Source organism: Pinus tabuliformis, chromosome 1_1 (assembly GCF_031772625.1).
Source record: "Pinus tabuliformis cultivar Carrire ecotype Pingquan chromosome 1_1, CPIR1, whole genome shotgun sequence".
In the NCBI taxonomy this organism is placed as follows: domain Eukaryota; kingdom Viridiplantae; phylum Streptophyta; class Pinopsida; order Pinales; family Pinaceae; genus Pinus; species Pinus tabuliformis.
Window position 1 is genome coordinate 969,734,674 of NC_142297.1, and position 17,395 is coordinate 969,752,068.

The window sequence follows — 17,395 nt, forward strand, 5'->3', positions numbered from 1 at the left end:
TTTTGGGGTGGCCATCCGGTCCTAAAATTCTACCTCTTAAGGGTTTTTCTAGAATGCTAGACCCCCAGCATTCTTGTTTTCTTCTGGCGCCATACATTGGAATCCTGACCAACTGTAGGATGCAACTCATGCCAAATTCTTCTCAAATATTTTGATTTCTTTCAAAATGAAAATCATCAACTTCTCCATTCTTATTTGATTGTGGTGATGTCTTTACTTACCCTTGCTATTGAGCCCTCCAATATTCCATTAGAGAATTTTCAATTTGGAAGGGTGGAAAGTTTATGAAGAGTATCTGGTAGGGTTGTCCCTTAGTTGATATGTGCTAACATTTTCTCTTTAGCCTGCATTGTCTCCCTACAATTCTTTTTGCCTTTCTTTTTAAGCTCCTTGGTTAAATATTTAAGGAGTATTTCCTTTCCCTTCTCTTGGGGAAGTTATATATATATATATATATATATATATATATATATATATATATATGTAAAAATAAAAAGTAGTTGAAAATAAATAAAGTTCAATTACTTCCAAATAAAAATAATAAAAAAGAGATGTGTAATTCATTCAAATTTTTAATATAAAATTAATATGTTGCATTTGATAATGTAAGTTATAAATAAAAAAACTCAAGATGTTGGGTTAAATTTTATCAACTTGTATTTAGCCCATGGGGGAAGCTCAAATAGTGATGATGGTGTTATGAAGTACTATGTAAATCATGTGATTCAAATAAAATAAAATATTTCATTGCCCATGTTAAGTAATTTTATTTTATTTTGTTTAAAATCCATTAAATATTTGTTGCAATTGCAAGTTTAAACTATGTAGTTTACATAATCTAAATCCCTAAGGTCATTTTCAATGCATTAAATCCATTTATACATTCAAAAAATGCAATTTAAACAATGAAGAATTTTACATGGTGTGTGTGTGTGTGTGTGTGTAGAGAGAGAGAGAGAGAGAGAGATAGAGAGACCATAAATCTATCAAGCAATGGGAGGGATTAAATCTCTGAAGATGCAAACATTTTTCATTGCACCTCAAAATATTTTCAACGCTTGCTACATTCATGGTTTAGATGGATCTATACTAGTAAAGATTAAAGTTATGGTCAAGTTAGATAGTAAAGTGGTTTGCGTATTTGTGGGATAAGAGACTGGCCTTAATGCCTATTAAAGTCTATGGAAATGTACATACTCTACCTGCCTCTAAATTAAAACTTTAAAATTGTGACCTTTTATGACAAAACACATGTTCTTAACAATTAAGCCCATTCAAGTCATACTCTACACTCAAAAATTATATATATATATATATATATATATATATATATATCTGTGTATATGTATATGTATATGTATATGTATATGTATATGTATATGTATATGTATATATATATATATATATATCTGTGTATATGTATATGTATATGTATATGTATATGTATATGTATATGTATATGTATATATATATATATATATATATATATATATATATATATATATATATATATATATATGAACAAATAAAGCATTCACTTATAACATTGATTTTATGAACTATGTTATGCAACCAGCTCACAAAATAGAAGAAGAGATAGATTAAAGACTTCAAAATTAGCCTCTTCAAGGGGGCAACCTCCTTTACATTACACAAATGAAAAATTATTGGATGATTAAAATGACAAAACCACCTTTCTATATATATGAATCTAAGGGGTCACAATATAATCAAAGTTGACAAAACAATTATAATATAAGGGCATAACAATTATAATGTAAGGGCACAACAATAACAATAGTGGGCTTCTATGAGGCACAATAATAAAAATATGGGGACTACATGGGCACAACAATAACAATAAGGGGGCTCCATTGACAATAACAATGAGGGAATACACTAGTATTATAGGGACCTAACATGTTGAAAATAGCAACAAAAATGCTAAATATAGAAGTGCTAAAAATAACATTGTTATAAATAACATTTCAAGATACATTCCAATTTTAGTTAGCCCCTAAACTAAAAATTTAGAATTAAAATTCGAATTTTATCTTAGCAACCGTTTGAAAAATAATTAATTAATTCATCTTGAGTTAATTAGTTGGAGAAAATCAAACATGAAGTCTATGTGAAGACATGCACCATCCCTTTGATTGAGGAAGTTATCCCTTAATTAAGGAGATTAGGATGAGTTGTACCTTGAGTTGTAATTAGTTTTCTCAGTTAACTGAGTTAAGTCCAGTTAGATTAGTTCCAACAGTTTGTGGAACTGATTGTGAGTTCAATTAGTTAATGCATGCATGCATGTAACTAGTGTACTTCATATAACTGAATATTCTCTCATAAATAACTCATGCATGTCAGTTAAATCAGAGACCCAGTTGAGATCAAAGGATGGGATAGTGTACTATCAGTTGCAGGAATATTCTATTGAGGATATCTCTTGCATGCGGAAGGAATTCATTCCTTGAGGATTGCGCAGTTATTTTTGAGTTTGATGAGTTGTGTGAGAGGTGAATTCACACAGGTGGTAGCCAGAGGACCTAGGAGAAACTGAGCAAGGAAATAGGAGGCTTGGAGGACTGAAGGAAGGCATATGTGTTGTCTATTCTGTCTATGAGCAGTAGTGAGGGATTGTACTGAGATCTGGATAGCTTGTGAGCTAAAGATTTGTGTAATCCTGAGATATTTCCACTTTATGATAATACAAATAGTGGGTTTTTAGCTGAGGCTTTCCCCAGAGTATTCTTTTGTGTTCATGTGTGATTGATTTCTCATTCTCTGTTATATGTGTTCTATTTGATCTTGCTCAAAATCAATTAAGCTTCATCAAGTTTGTTTGTAGAAGTAGATCAAGCATTTTGCTTTCGTATATTTCATTATCAGGTGATCTACAGTGAGAAATTCTACATGGTATCAGAGCAAAGGTGATCAAAGCAAAGAACAGTATACAAAGAAGGGAGAAGTTTGAAGGTTGAAGTCTCTGATTATAGAAATCAAATTCTTATCACATCTCAAATTTCACCAATGGCGTTCAACGGTTTGAGACTCGAGTATGCCCTGGATGGCAGCTCAAATTATATAGCCTGGAAGGATTGCATGGAAGCAGTATTAGAGGACAACGGTTTGAAGGAATTCATTGATCAAGTAGTCCCCAATCCAGTAGTTGCTAATGCCCAAGAATTGGCGGAATGGAAGAAATGTGTGGCTATAGCAAGGAGGATTCTTCTGGAGGGAGTTCGAGACCAAATTGTCTCAAGTCTCCATGGGAAGGAGAAATGGTTTTCAATGTGGAAAACATTAAAGGATCTACATCAGAATAACAACGATCAGATGAAGCTGGCGCTAAAAAACAAGCTTCAGAAAATCAAGTGTTAAAAGGGCGACACGATCTCTACATATCTGAACAAGCTCACCACCTGCAGGGATGAGCTTGGAAGTGTAGGAATCATGACAGTTGATGATGACATGGTGAGTCTTTCTCTCCTCGGTCTTCTTAAGAGATGGCATAGCTAGAAATACTCATTAAATGGAAGAGAGAAACTGCCAGATTGGGAACTACTGTGGTCGAATCTGATGCAGGAGGAGATCAAGAGAAGCACCAGGGATGGTTCTTCATCAAAGCATGATGATGGAGAAAATTTAGCCTTAGCGAATAAGGCAAGGAAAGGGAAATGGAGGGCTTCCCATTCCAAATTGAGTTCTTCCCATGGTGGGAAGAAGATTGACAAATCGAAAGTGTGATGCTTTCATTTTCATGAGGTGGGCCATTATGCTACAAATTGTCCAGAGAAGAAATCCAAGAAGGGATCCTCAAAAGGATCAAATGGTGAGGCATCGGCCTCATAGTTCGAATTGGATTTCACCCTCATCGCATGCATCGTTTCATGGATGGTGGGTTATGTTTGGTACCTGGATAGTGGAGCTTCATTCCACATGACTGATGACAAGAGTTTATTCAGTACCTTGGAGGAGAAGGACCTCCAAATGCGCATAGAGATGGGCGATGATGGAAAGTACCATGTTTTAGATGAAGGAACAGTTGTGTTTCAGAGGGAGCATGGAGATCCTCTCACCCTAAGTGATGTAAAGTATGTGCCTAGATTGAAGAAGAACCTGGTGTCCATCGCTATGTTGGAAGACAAAGGCTATGATGTAATATTTAGTAGAGGAAAGGCATTCCTGAGGAACATCGACACTGGACATACTAAGAGGATTGGGATTCAAGTAAAGAATCTATACAAGATGAAGGTAGATGGCTGTGCTGCATTGAGTTCTAAAGCAGAGTTGGTGCAAAGCCAATATATTAGCGAGCTATGGCATAGAATATTGGGCCACTTGCACCATGGGGCCTTGAAGATCATGCAGCAGATTTCTACCAAACTTCCCAATGGTAAACTGGAGCAAGTGGATACATGCAAAGGTTGTACCTTGGGTAAGTATGCAAAAACTTCCTTTCAGGATCAAGATAGTCGAGCTGGAGCAATCCTGGAGCGAGTTCATACAGATGTGTGTGGACCATTCTCGATAGCCTCCACCACTAAACAAAGGTACTATGTTATTTTTATTAATGATTTTTCTCGTAGATGTTGGATATACTTCATGCAGAAGAAGGATCAAACCTTCTCAAGGTTTTGTGAGTTCAAAGCCTTAGTTGAGAAAGAATCTAGAAAGAAAATAAGGGCCTTGTGAAGTGACAATGGTGGAGAGTATGTCTCCCAACAGTTTAAGGACTTATGTGCAATAGAAGGAATTAAATGGGAGTTGACAACACCCCATAACCCATAGCAGAATGGGGTGGCCGAAAGGAAGAACAGAACGATTGTGAGAGCAACGGGGTCGATGCTGCATGACCAAGGCCTACCACTTCATTTGTGGGTTGAGGCATGCAATACATCAGTATACTTGCAGAATAGAAGCCCACATCGTATACTAGGAATGAAGACACCAGAGGAATCTTTTTTTGGGAAGAGACCAGATGTGAGTCACTTCGAGATCTTTGACTCATCGGTATTTTTCCATGTGACCAAATATTCCTGGAAGAAACTAGAGCCAATAGTTGAGTTGGGGATATTTGTGGGATACACTGATACACCCCACAACTATCAGGTGCCTACCAGTTAGAGGACAGTGGTACACAGAGATCTGAAGTTCAACTATCAGAAGGCCATGCAAGTTTCCCTTGAGAGGGAGCTCAAGTTGCATGCAAAGGAGGAACTTTTGGTTCCTAAGGAGGAGTAGCCTCAGACTGATGCGGAGCAGCCACATGTAGAGGATCCAAGAGTGGAGACATCCACTCATGCATAGTCTTCCACAGATGGGCGGAAACACTCAAGGGAAGCTGACAGATTAATGATGGATGCAAGAGAGAATGTGGGACAACCATCTTCTCAACATAGACAAAGGAGGTCACCTGAGCGATACACTAGTTACATGGCCCTGGTTGGGGAGTGTGTAGGGACCGAACCTTCTTCCTTCAAGGAAGTAGTGCAATGACCAATATGGGTTGATGCTATGGTCGAGGAGTACGACTCCGTAGTTCAGAACAGTGTTTGGGATGTTGTTCCAAGACCAGAGGACAAGTCAGCTGTGAGTTCCCGATGGCTTTACAAGGTAAAGCAAGTAGCTGATGGTAGTGTTGAGAAACATAAGGCAAGGTTTGTTGCCTATGGTTTCTCACAGGTCGAGGGGATCGAATATGATGAGACTTTTTCTCCTGTAGCAAGGTACTCATCTATCATATCGATGTTGTCACTATCAACATAGATGGGTTGGAAGATCCATTAGATGGATGTGGAGACTGCATTCCTCAATGGAAAGATTGAGGAAGAGGTGTACATAGATAAGTCGGAAGGATTTGAGACCTTCAATCACGAGTTGCATGTGTGTCGACTCAAGAGAGCTTTGTACGAGCTGAAGCAAGCACCTCATGCTTGGTACACTAGGATCAATAGCTATTTCACCGATTTGGGCTTCACAAAGATTGAAGCGGATGCGAACCTTTATCACATCCTGGTAGAAGGTAAGCCATTGATCATTGTTCTTTATGTTGATGATCTTATATTAACAGGTGATGATTAGTTGATCAAGTCTTTCAAGGAGGACCTTGCAAGAGAGTTCGAGATGAAAGACATGGGTATCAGGCACTAATTTCTAGGCATGGAAGTGTGGCAAAAGGATGGGGAAGTGTTTGTGTCTCAAGGCAAGTATGCCAATGAGATACTCAGGAGATTCCACATGGAGAAGTGCAAGCCCATGCAGACTCCTCTAGCAGGTAACTGGAGGAAGGAGGATGCTACTTTAGGTGAGGTAGTAGCTGCTACTATTTATCGGCAACTTGTGGGTTCATTGATGTATTTAGTGAACACATGACTAGATTTGTGCTTTGCGGTGAACCAACTGAGTCAAGCTATGGTTCAGCCTACCAAGCTGTTTTGGAAGGAAACGAATCATGTGTTGAGATACCTCTGAGGCGCATCTTAATATGGATTATGGTACAGGTGGACAAAGGGAGTGAAGATTTATGGCTTCACAGATGTAGATCAGGCAGGGAGTCCATCAGATTGGAAGAGCACTTCAAGAGGAATTTTCAACCTTGGTTCAGCTGCAGTTTCTTGGTACAACAGGAAATAGAGGTCAGTAGCACTTAGCCCAGCAGAGGCTGAATACATGGTTTCCAGTTAGGCAGCATGTGAGGCCATTTGGATGCGGAAAATTCTAGTTGAATTGTTTGATCAGAGGATGGATCCAACTGTGATCTATTGTGATAATCAGAGTTGTATCAAACTCTGTGAGAATCCAATATTTCATGACAGGTCCAAGCACATTGATATTCGGTATCATCATCTTCGAGACTGTGTGGTGAAGAGGATCATGTTGTTGTTGTATGTTTCGACTCAGGAGCAGGTTGCAGATATTTTGACTAAGGCATTATCAAAATGCAAATTCGAGTTCAACAGAGATAGGATCGGGGTGACAGATAATCCCTTTCTTGTTGAGAGGGAGTGTTGAAAATAGCAACAAGAAATGTTAAATATAGAAGTGCTAAAAATAACATTGATATAAATAGCATTTCAGGATACATTCCAATTTTAGTTAGTCCTTAAACTAAAAATTGAGAATTAAAATTCGAATTTGATCTTAACAGTTGTTTGAAAAATAATTAATTAATTCATCTTGAGTTAATTAGTGGGAGAAAATCAAACATGAAGTCTATGTGAAGACATGCAATAGTTATCCCTTTGATTGAGGAAGTTATCCCTTAATTAGGGAGATTAGGATGAGTTGTACCTTGAGTTGTAATTAGTTAGCTCAATTAACTGAGTTAAGTCTAGTTAGATTAGTTCCAACAATTTGTGGAACTGATTGTGAGTTCAGTTAGTTAATGCATGCATGCATGTAACTAGTGTACTTCAAATAACTGAATATTCTCTCATAAATAACTCATGCATGTCAACTTAGTCAGGGACCCAGTTGAGATCAGAGGATGGGACAGTATACTATCAATTACATGAATATTCCATTGAGGATATCTCTTGCATGCAGAAGGAATTCATTCATTGAGGATTCCTTAAAAAAATTGTTGTAATCAATGCTTGAGTAGTTTTGGATGATTCTATATAAAATTCTCATCCTCCCATGTGGAATATTCAATGGGTAAGTTCTTCCACTTGATTAGATACTCTGAAATTGATCAATTCCATAGGTGTCGAGTTCTTGTTTCAGTGACTACTTTAGATTCCAATATGATTTTTCCTTCCTCATCAAGTTCTGGAAATATTGTTTGAACTTAGAGCTTTTTAGCTATAGCCTTCTTTAAGCATGAAACATGGAACACTGGGTGCACTCGGGAAGATGCAGGAAGCTCCAATTTTTATGCCAAAGTACTAATATTTTGTAACACCTTGTAATTACCATAATACTTTGGTGATAATTTATTATCCTTTTTATCTTGCTTGAGGGACATTTGTTTGTATGGTTGTCTTCGTAAAAATACCTGGTCACCTACATCAAAACTTCTTTCGCTGCGATGTTGATCTGCCTATTGTTTTATTCTATTCAGTGCCAAAGTGAGGTTATACTTTAAGGGTTGGAGAACTTGTTTTTGATGCTCAATGTGATCTTCCATTGCTTGAACCTTATAATTTTTTCTTAAAGATAAGAAACTGTATTATATTTAAATGGATAAGATAATGCACAAAAGTGTGCATACTTGGTAAGTCTATCAACTACCACCATGATGACTTTCTTTCCTTTGGACTTGGGTAAACCTATGATAAAATCCATTGAAACCTCCTCCCAACATTGAATTGGAAGGTTAAAGGTTGTAACATACTTGGGATCTTAATTGTCTCAACTTTCTTTTTTCAAAAAACCAAACATTATACCACAAAATTTTGAATATCAGATTTAAGGCCATCCCAAAAAAAATCCTTCTTAACCCTGTGGTAAGTTTTTAAAAATCCTGAGTGCCCTCCTAAGGGAGAGGTGTGCAATTCCAAAAGAATATTTTGTTTGAGTTGGGAATTCTTACAAAGGTATAAGAAATATTTGTACCATAATGAATCATTTTTCTAGCTAAAAGTATTAGTTTTACTGGGATCTTGCTACAAATTTTGAATGAGTGCCCACACTTCTTCGTCATTCTTCCATTCAGCCCTTGCTTTTGTTATCCAATCTAGTTGGAGAATAGAAATGGAACAAATCAATGCTTCCACATCCTCATCCTTTCTTGAGAGTGCATTTGCAACAACATTTTTCTTCCCTTTTTTGTAGATGATTTCAAAGTCATAACCCAACATCTTTGTGACCCATTTTTTCTACTCTTCTAAAGATAATATTTGTTCTAAAAGGTATTTCAGACTATCATGATCAGTTTTTACCTTGAGGTGTCCTCCTATTAGGTAAGGTCTTCATTTCTTAAGTGCATGTAGTATTGCCAACATTTCCTTCTCATAAATAGCTTTGTGTAAATACTTTCCTTTGATTAGACGACTTTCAAAAGTAACGGGTCTTCCTTCTTGCATTAAGACAACACCAATTCCGTTTCCTGGGGTATCACATTCCACAATAAAGGTTTTTGTGAAGTCTAGCATAGATAAGACTTGTGTTTGGCACATTGCCTCTTTAAGATGTTCAAAGGCCTTAGTTGCATCTAGAGTCCAATAAAATTCATCTTTGTTCAGTAATGTTATTATAGGTGCTTCTATTTTCCCATAATTCTTAACAAACTTGCGACCATACCCTTTCAACCCGAGAAATCCTCATAGATGCTTTAAGGAAGTGGGGATTTTTCATTCCTTAATGGCTTTAATTTTGTTAGTGTCTACCTTAAAACCCTCATGAGATACAATATGACCCAGATATTCCACCTCCTAAACTCCAAAGAAACATTTGGAGGGTTTGTAGATAATAGTTTATCCTCCAATAGTTTGAGCACCCTTTCAACATGTTGAACATGATCCTTCCAAGACTTGTTGTATATTAGTATATCATCAAAAAATACTATCACAAATTTTCTAAGGGTTTGAAAATGGAATTCATCAAACTTTGAAATGTAGAAGGTGCATTGGTAAGGAAAAAAGGCATGACCAAAAATTCATAATGACCCTCATGAGCTCTAAATGTTGTTTTTGGAATGCCTTCAGTCTTCATTCTTATTTGATGATACCCTAAACGAAGATCCAACTTGGTGGAGAAAATTGCTCCATGTAATTCATCCAATAATTCATCAATGACAGAAAGGGAAATTTATCTTTAATAGTGAGCTTGTTGAGCTCCCTATAATTCAGACACATGTGCCATGATTCATCCTTCTTATGCACCAATACTACTGTAGCAAAGAAATAACTTTGACTAGGTTGAATTATACCAGCCTCTAGTATTTCTGCAACCATACGTTCATTTTCACCCTTTTGGGCATAGGGATATATATAAGGCCTGATGTTTGTAGGAACACTTCCTAGAATCAAATGAATAGCATGATCATGATGAAAAATAGGTGGGAGCGATTTTGGAGTCTCAAATACCTTGGAATGATTGTCCAAGGATTTTTGGAGATATGGAGAAATAGATGATTTTGATGTTTGAACCTCTAGTGAACATAATTGTGCAATTACGCCCCATTGTTCTTTATTTAGAATCTTTTTCATGCCATTAGAACTTATTTGTTCCAGATTTAAACAAGAATGCAACAAATTACAGATGTAACCATAAATACAAATATTTAGCAGAAATAACACTTCATTTCATTAATATCAAATACTTAAATATGCTTACAAACAGAATGGAAATAAGACTAGCTCGGGCAATGGTAGCTTATATCTAAAAAGATATGTGGTAGCTACATGCCACTGAACTGTGTTACAATGAGGCTCAAAGGCCTATTTATTATTGAGAAACAATGGAAAACCATAAACATCCAAAAACCCTAGGAGATGAAGCACCAAACTATGGGCTTGTTTGGGTAAATTGGTACATCAACTTCTCGGGGTCGTAACTTTGGCATACGATCTTCGTTTGATGCGCACAATATCTCACTAGAAATATCTATCCGAGGACTACAACTTTTGAATGACCAACATTAGTCTAACACCCATGTTGTTCCCATTTTTCCCAAAAACGTCATTTAGGGCCTCAAAAGGGCTCCAAAAGTTTAGGACCCAAAAAATTACCAAAAATAGTAAATTGTGCTACAAATAAGGAAACTAAAAAACTAAAAGAAACAATGGTGGGGATCCAAGTGGAATAGGTGGGTGGCCACCAATATCCACCTGGATCATTCCTCCCCCCTTAGGAAGCAATGGTCCCCATTGCGTTGAGTTCCTCCATGAGATGAGGAAACTTTTGTTGAACTTGGTCCCTAGTTAGCCACTTGCCTTGGTGAAGGAGTTGGCCTGCTTTGACAACTCTATATAGTTGGATCCTTTGTTGTCATGTTTTATTGATCTATGTGTCCATGATCCGATCATTTGTGGCTTGTTCCATGCAATCTTGATTTAACTCTGTAGGTGTGAGTTGTTCTGCAATGTTTGATGTGTCCAGCAATGGTGGGAAGTATGGTCGAAGGTGGTCCACATTGAACACTAGGTGCAGGCCAAAGAATGGGGGAATGATGAGCTCAAATGCATTGTCTCCCACAACCTTGGTAATGGTGTAAGGACCATATCGGAGTGGTTTGAGTTTCCGATAGGCTCCGGTAAGGCGTTCCTTCTGAAAATGAAACTAGACTTTGTCGCCCACCTGAAACTTGTGTGGCACCCAATGTTGATCATGTCACTGCTTGTACTTGGAATTTGATTTCTCTAGAATGTCATGGAACTACTGGCGGATATGTTGGATGTTCTCAATGATTTTTTTTACCTTATTAGCTTGCAATTGGACATGAGCCGAATCTACTCGAGTAGCTACAAATGGTATGGTCACATCAATGGGACATAGTGATTAGAATCCCAAGCCCACCAGAAAAGGGTCGCGGCCAATCGAGTTGTGGAGAGCCCGATTATAGTTGTGCTGGACATAGGGGAGGCTATCATACCATGTGCATAGATGCTTTGATTTGTATATGTGCAGAATGTGTATGATTATCCTGTTGATGACCTATGTCTAGCCATCAGTTTGGAGATGGAAAGTTGTGTAGTTAGTGAGCTTGGTGTCCAACATCGACCAGAGACTGGACCAAAATGTACTGAGGAACCTGCTATCTTGATCTAAGATGATAGATTGTGGGATCTAAAAGTGTACCCACACTCGTCCAAAGAAGAGTTTAGCAGTGGCTTTTGTTGTGATATTCTTCTTGCAGGCTGCCATAATGTCCATCTTCGAGAATCACAAAAACATAGTTGTTGTCATGCTTAGTAGAAGTAATGCCCAGCATGTAATCCATGGAAATGGATTCGCAAGGTCAACTAGGGGTAGACATCGGAGTATAGAGGCCTTGCTTCTTGATGGTTAGTTTGGTAATGGCATAGGCAGTGCAGGATCTAATGTACTTCCCTACATCCTATCGAAAATTCGGCCAATAGATATACCTCTGCAGTACTGCCACCTTTTTCTCTACCCCAAAGTTCCCAACGGCCCAACTATAGTGCGCTTCCCAAATCATCTTGGATTGCTCACTTGAAGGAACACAAAAGTGTCCCAGGTGGCATACCAGGGCATCTTGGAGGTGAAAATTTGGAACTTGCTGACCCTCCAAGAATGTCTGGTAGGTGTGTCCGAATTCAGGGTCATTGTTGTAGAGAAGTGGCCAATCAGAAGTCTTGTGCCCACAAGAGTTCAACACGATGTTTGAAAATTATATATTACAAAGCAATGGAACACATCAAATATATTATAGAAATATAAACACAGAAAACACATAAAACAAGAGAGACACAAATATACGTGGTTCACCCAATTTTGGCTACGTCCACGGGAAACAGTCAGTCCTTCCTTTTATATTATCCATCAAACTGAAGAGATATACCTACAGCAAAATTGTTGTAATTCCCTCATCGCTCTCACGCAATATCCTCTCTCTTTCTTACTCAGAATACAGATCTTACATAGACGCAATACAATTCCCTCATATATTGTGAGGGGTTGTCTTCTAGGAAAAAACCCTAAATTAAACATAACTTCTACCATCAAATCTCTACCTAATGAATAGCCCAGATTGACTACGAAATTACAACATTTTACAAGACAATTTTACATCTATTTTTAGCTTCGGGGGCGCTGCCCCCAATCCCCCGCCCGGGGGGGCCTCCCAAGGATTGCAGCAACCCCTAGACCCCCCTTGCAGTGAAAATATTACAGGCGGAGTTTCCGCAACATTACAAACTAGGGTCTAGTGCAGTGATGCCTATGAATAAAGAAGATAATCAGGCTCCACACCCAAAAATCTCCCACTTGGAGACTGATTATAACAACTCCACCGCTGCTTCATTTGCTGGACAATGACTCCACTTTGGACCTGGTTTTTTCTCATCTTCTTCATCATACTTTAAGTCCAATTGAAACTTATCAAAATCTCAGTTTCTCCCTGGTTACAACTTTTGTTAACATATCTGTAAGATTCTGGCTAGTGTGTATCTTTTCTAGCTTCAACTGTCCATCTTCCAACAATGACTGTATGAAATGGTACTTGAGTTGTATATGTTTAGTCTTGGAATGAAATGCAGAGTTCTTTGCAAGATGTATGGCACTCTGGCTATCACTATATAACCTGCCCAACTCCTGCTTCTTACCCAATTCATCCAGAAACCTTTGTAACCAAATCATTTCTTTACTAGTCTCTGTAGAAGCAACATACTCTACTTCCATTGTTGAGAGTGCAACAACACTTTGTAGTTTTGAAATCAAACAAAAGTTTTTCCACTTGCAGTTAACGCATACTCTATTGTGCTCCTCCTATTATCTCTATTACCCACCATATCTGCATCAACATATCCCTGTAGAGAAATGTTTGAACTACCAAAGAATAATGCTTGATTTGCGGTACCTCTCAAATACCTGAGAATCCACTTCACCGCCATCCAATGTTATTTTGTTGGATTGTTCATGTACATGCTTACAACTCCCACTGCATGTGCAATATCAGACCTTGTGCAGACCATTGCATACATTAAGCTTCCAACTATTGATACATATGGAACTTTAGACATATAATCCATTTCTTCCTGAGTATGTCAACCATGGGGAATGATTCACCATTTTTGGAGTAAAAAAGTAAAAAGATTAAAAAATAATAAAATAATAAAACTACTTTTTCAGCTCGTATTTTCAACTTATATCCTTAACATTTTACTCAAATTTCAAGGCGAAGTACTCGTCGGATGCAAAATTTAATTCCTCGTCCATGGAGTACCTATGTTGTGTACTTTCGATGGACCTTGCTACACGAAAAATGAGAAACACATGAAAAAACATGATTGCAATCACGTTTCTCATGTATTTCTGATTTTTCATGTAGCAGAGTCCATTTAAAGTATTCAACATGGGTACTCCTCAGGAAAAACTTTATGGATGGAAATTTATCTTAAAGATTAGAAACCTTAGCAAATCTTACTATTGCATAATATGAAAATTATAAAATTCTTGGTGATATTTTAGTAAAAATATTCAAACTTCTAATGATTTTATATAGTCTCTATAAGTGTTTTGTGATTTTTAAGGTGAAATAATGTTTTATTATAAAATTTGGGCAAATCATTTTAAGGAAAAAATGGGAATTGGTGAATCTTTTTTTTGGAAAAAGCATGGAAAATTAGCCCATCTACAAATATTAGCCCGTAAAATTTTCCCTGGTACCCCTTGGATAAAGAATCAAATTCTACATCCAATGAGTGTTTCCGCATAAAATTTAAGTAAACCCATAGGGAGATAAGTTGAAAATACAAGTTGAAAAAATAGTTTTTTCTTTTTTTCCCTTTAAATTTGATGATGTAATTTAATCTCATTCTATTATTTCCACTATTATTTTGTAATTTCCTTAGGAGGCCCATTTTACTCCTCAAAATTCCCGAAATGTTTGACGTTACCTATTTCTTTTCTTCCTCCTCTTCACAATCTATGTAAAATAATTTATTATCAACACACCTATGACCTTTAGTGTATTTTCTATCACAACTGTAACAAAGCCTTTTTGCTCTTTTTTCTTCCAATTTTTGTGGTGTAAACATTGTAGGTTGTGGAAGGCTAGGAGCAACAAGACTTCCACCTTTATAGTTGTGAGTGGTAGGCTTCCTTGTTGCCATAATTTTGCTTTCATTTTTTCTTGCCAACCTAAATGCCTTCTCCAATGAATCAGGTTCCCAAAGGTGGACCTCATGTTGGATATTATCTTTTAAAGTCCCTATGAAGACATCAATCCTATGCTCATGTGGAATATCATTTACCTTTATATTGAATTTTTGTAAGTCCTCGATGTGCTCCACCACTGAACCCTTTTGTTTGAGATTTATCAACTGGCTAAAGAAGGTGCTTCTCTTTGTATCCTCGTAACATGTTATCAATTCCTCCATAAAAATTGACCAAGTGAAAATTTGTTTATGGGAGCAAAGCCACCGATATCATACAAACTGATTGGGTTCTAAATATAAAGGTGCAATGCATGCCTTTTGTATGTTTTGAACATTATGGAGATCAAAATATTGCTCCATCTATAATATCCATGTTACGAGATCCTTGCCATCAAACTTCATCATATCGATCTTTGGAATATGGTGGGTCTTCAATCCAACATTAGAGTCTATGAAATCATGATTAGTATTTCTTTTGTTGTCATCATGAGTTTCCTCTACTACCTTTTCACCATTATGAAGCATTTATCGTAGAAAATTTGTAAACCTTCCTTCAAACCTTCCATGTCTTTCTTCAAAACATCGATCTCAGCTTCCATGCCATTCTTCAAACCATCCATCTTAGCTTCTATTATGTTTTGTGAGAGCGAAATGTGTTGCATTTGGTCTCGCAATTTTGAGATATCATGGTGTATTTCTTCCTCTTCTTCATGTGTTATAGTAGAGATTTTGGGTCAATTACTAGGTGTTTCCATTTTCTTTCTTTGGGGAATCAATTAATAATAATTATGCTTCACTATGCCCTTTGAATCACTTCAAACTTAAAAACTACAAACATTTTTTTCACTTTGTAGGATTTTGATATGGAATCTATTGTAGCTATGTAATTTCAGATCCCCAACATCTGAAATTTTGTCTTGTGGTAGCCCTCTGAATCTTATTTCCAACCCCATAATTTAGACCAAGATTGGATTCTTCAGGAAAGAGTTATACCCAATCTCCCACGATGACCTGACTATAGAATACTTTAGTAGAGAAAACTTGTATGGAGTTCCACATGTCATTGTTTCAACCTTCAACCCTGAAATTGCTACACAACAAACTATAGTTTGTGCACTTTCAACCACTTTTTACAGAATTCAAATTCGATGCCTGAAACAAAAGTTAGGAAAAAATTTCCTAGGTCACCTGTTTGAGACAGAATTTTGGAGCCTGCAAAAACACTAACTTCACCAGATCATATCTCCTAAAATATAGTGAACCAAGATCTAAAAATTTTACACGAAGTTCATCAATATTTCATCTCCTTGTGATAAAACTTTCATCTTCTAAAGCCTCGTAGAAAAAAAACATTATAGCGAAAATTCCAAGATTACCTATTTGAAGAAGCAAAACCCTAGAACCCCAAGCTTTGACACCAAATGTTATGCAACCAACTCACAAAATAGAAGAAGAGATAGATCAACGACTTCAAAATTAGTATCTTCAAGGGGGGAACCTCCTTTACATTACACAAATGAACAATTCTTGGATTATTCAAATAACAAAACTTCCTTTATATATATAGGAGTCTAAGGGGTCACAATATAATCATAGCTAACATAACAATAATAATGGAAGGGCACAACAATAACAATAGTGACCTTCTATGGGGCACAATATTAACAATATGGGGACTACATGGGCACAACAATAACAATAAGGGGGCTACACTGACAATAACAATGATGTAATACACTAATATTATAGGGACCTAACAAACTACCTCATTTTTATCCCATAGTTAACTTGAGTATCATAAAATTCCTAGAATTTTAATACATATTAAATAGAGTAGTCTAACTAGACCAGAATTTTTTCCAGAAAAATACTAAAAATTTCAGTAGAAATTTTGGGAAATCTAGGTTATAGTTGTCAAGCTTTAAAATTCTGGTTGCCCCAAAGACTTTTGATGGCGTTGAATCCATTTCTACCAACAACAAAAAATATTCAAATAATCTTATACAACACCCATATCAAATTCCCAACTTCTTACCAAAAAAAAAAGTAATTAAAAAATTTAACATAAATAAAATATATATGATTAAAAATAAATAAATAAATATAAGTTTTACTTTAAAAATATATTTTTAAAGTAACACAAACATTTAATATTAAAAGAAATACGAACACCTCTGAATCAATTGACAATATAATTATTATTTTTTAATATAAATAAATTTACAATGTATATAGAATCTGATTTTTTTAATAGACCTCTTTGATCTTCAACTTGAAATTTCCCCACTTTAATTTGTGAAATAACAAAATAAAGAATTATTAATAAACTATTTTAACTTTTAAAAATCAATAATAAAAAATTAAATAAAATATTAAAGTTTTTTCTTCGTTATTTTTAATTTATTTATTATTTATATTTATCAATATGTTCTATTAAACTTCCCTTTGGAAACAAGTTGGTGTTTTATTCTTCAACATGTAAAGGTCCATTTTTTTTAAACAAGGGTTGATCTTTTATGGATAAGTGTAAACATTTTGAAATTAGTTCATGTATTTGACATTGTGGGTTCTATAAACATACATGTATTAAACATGATAGAGTGAAAGAC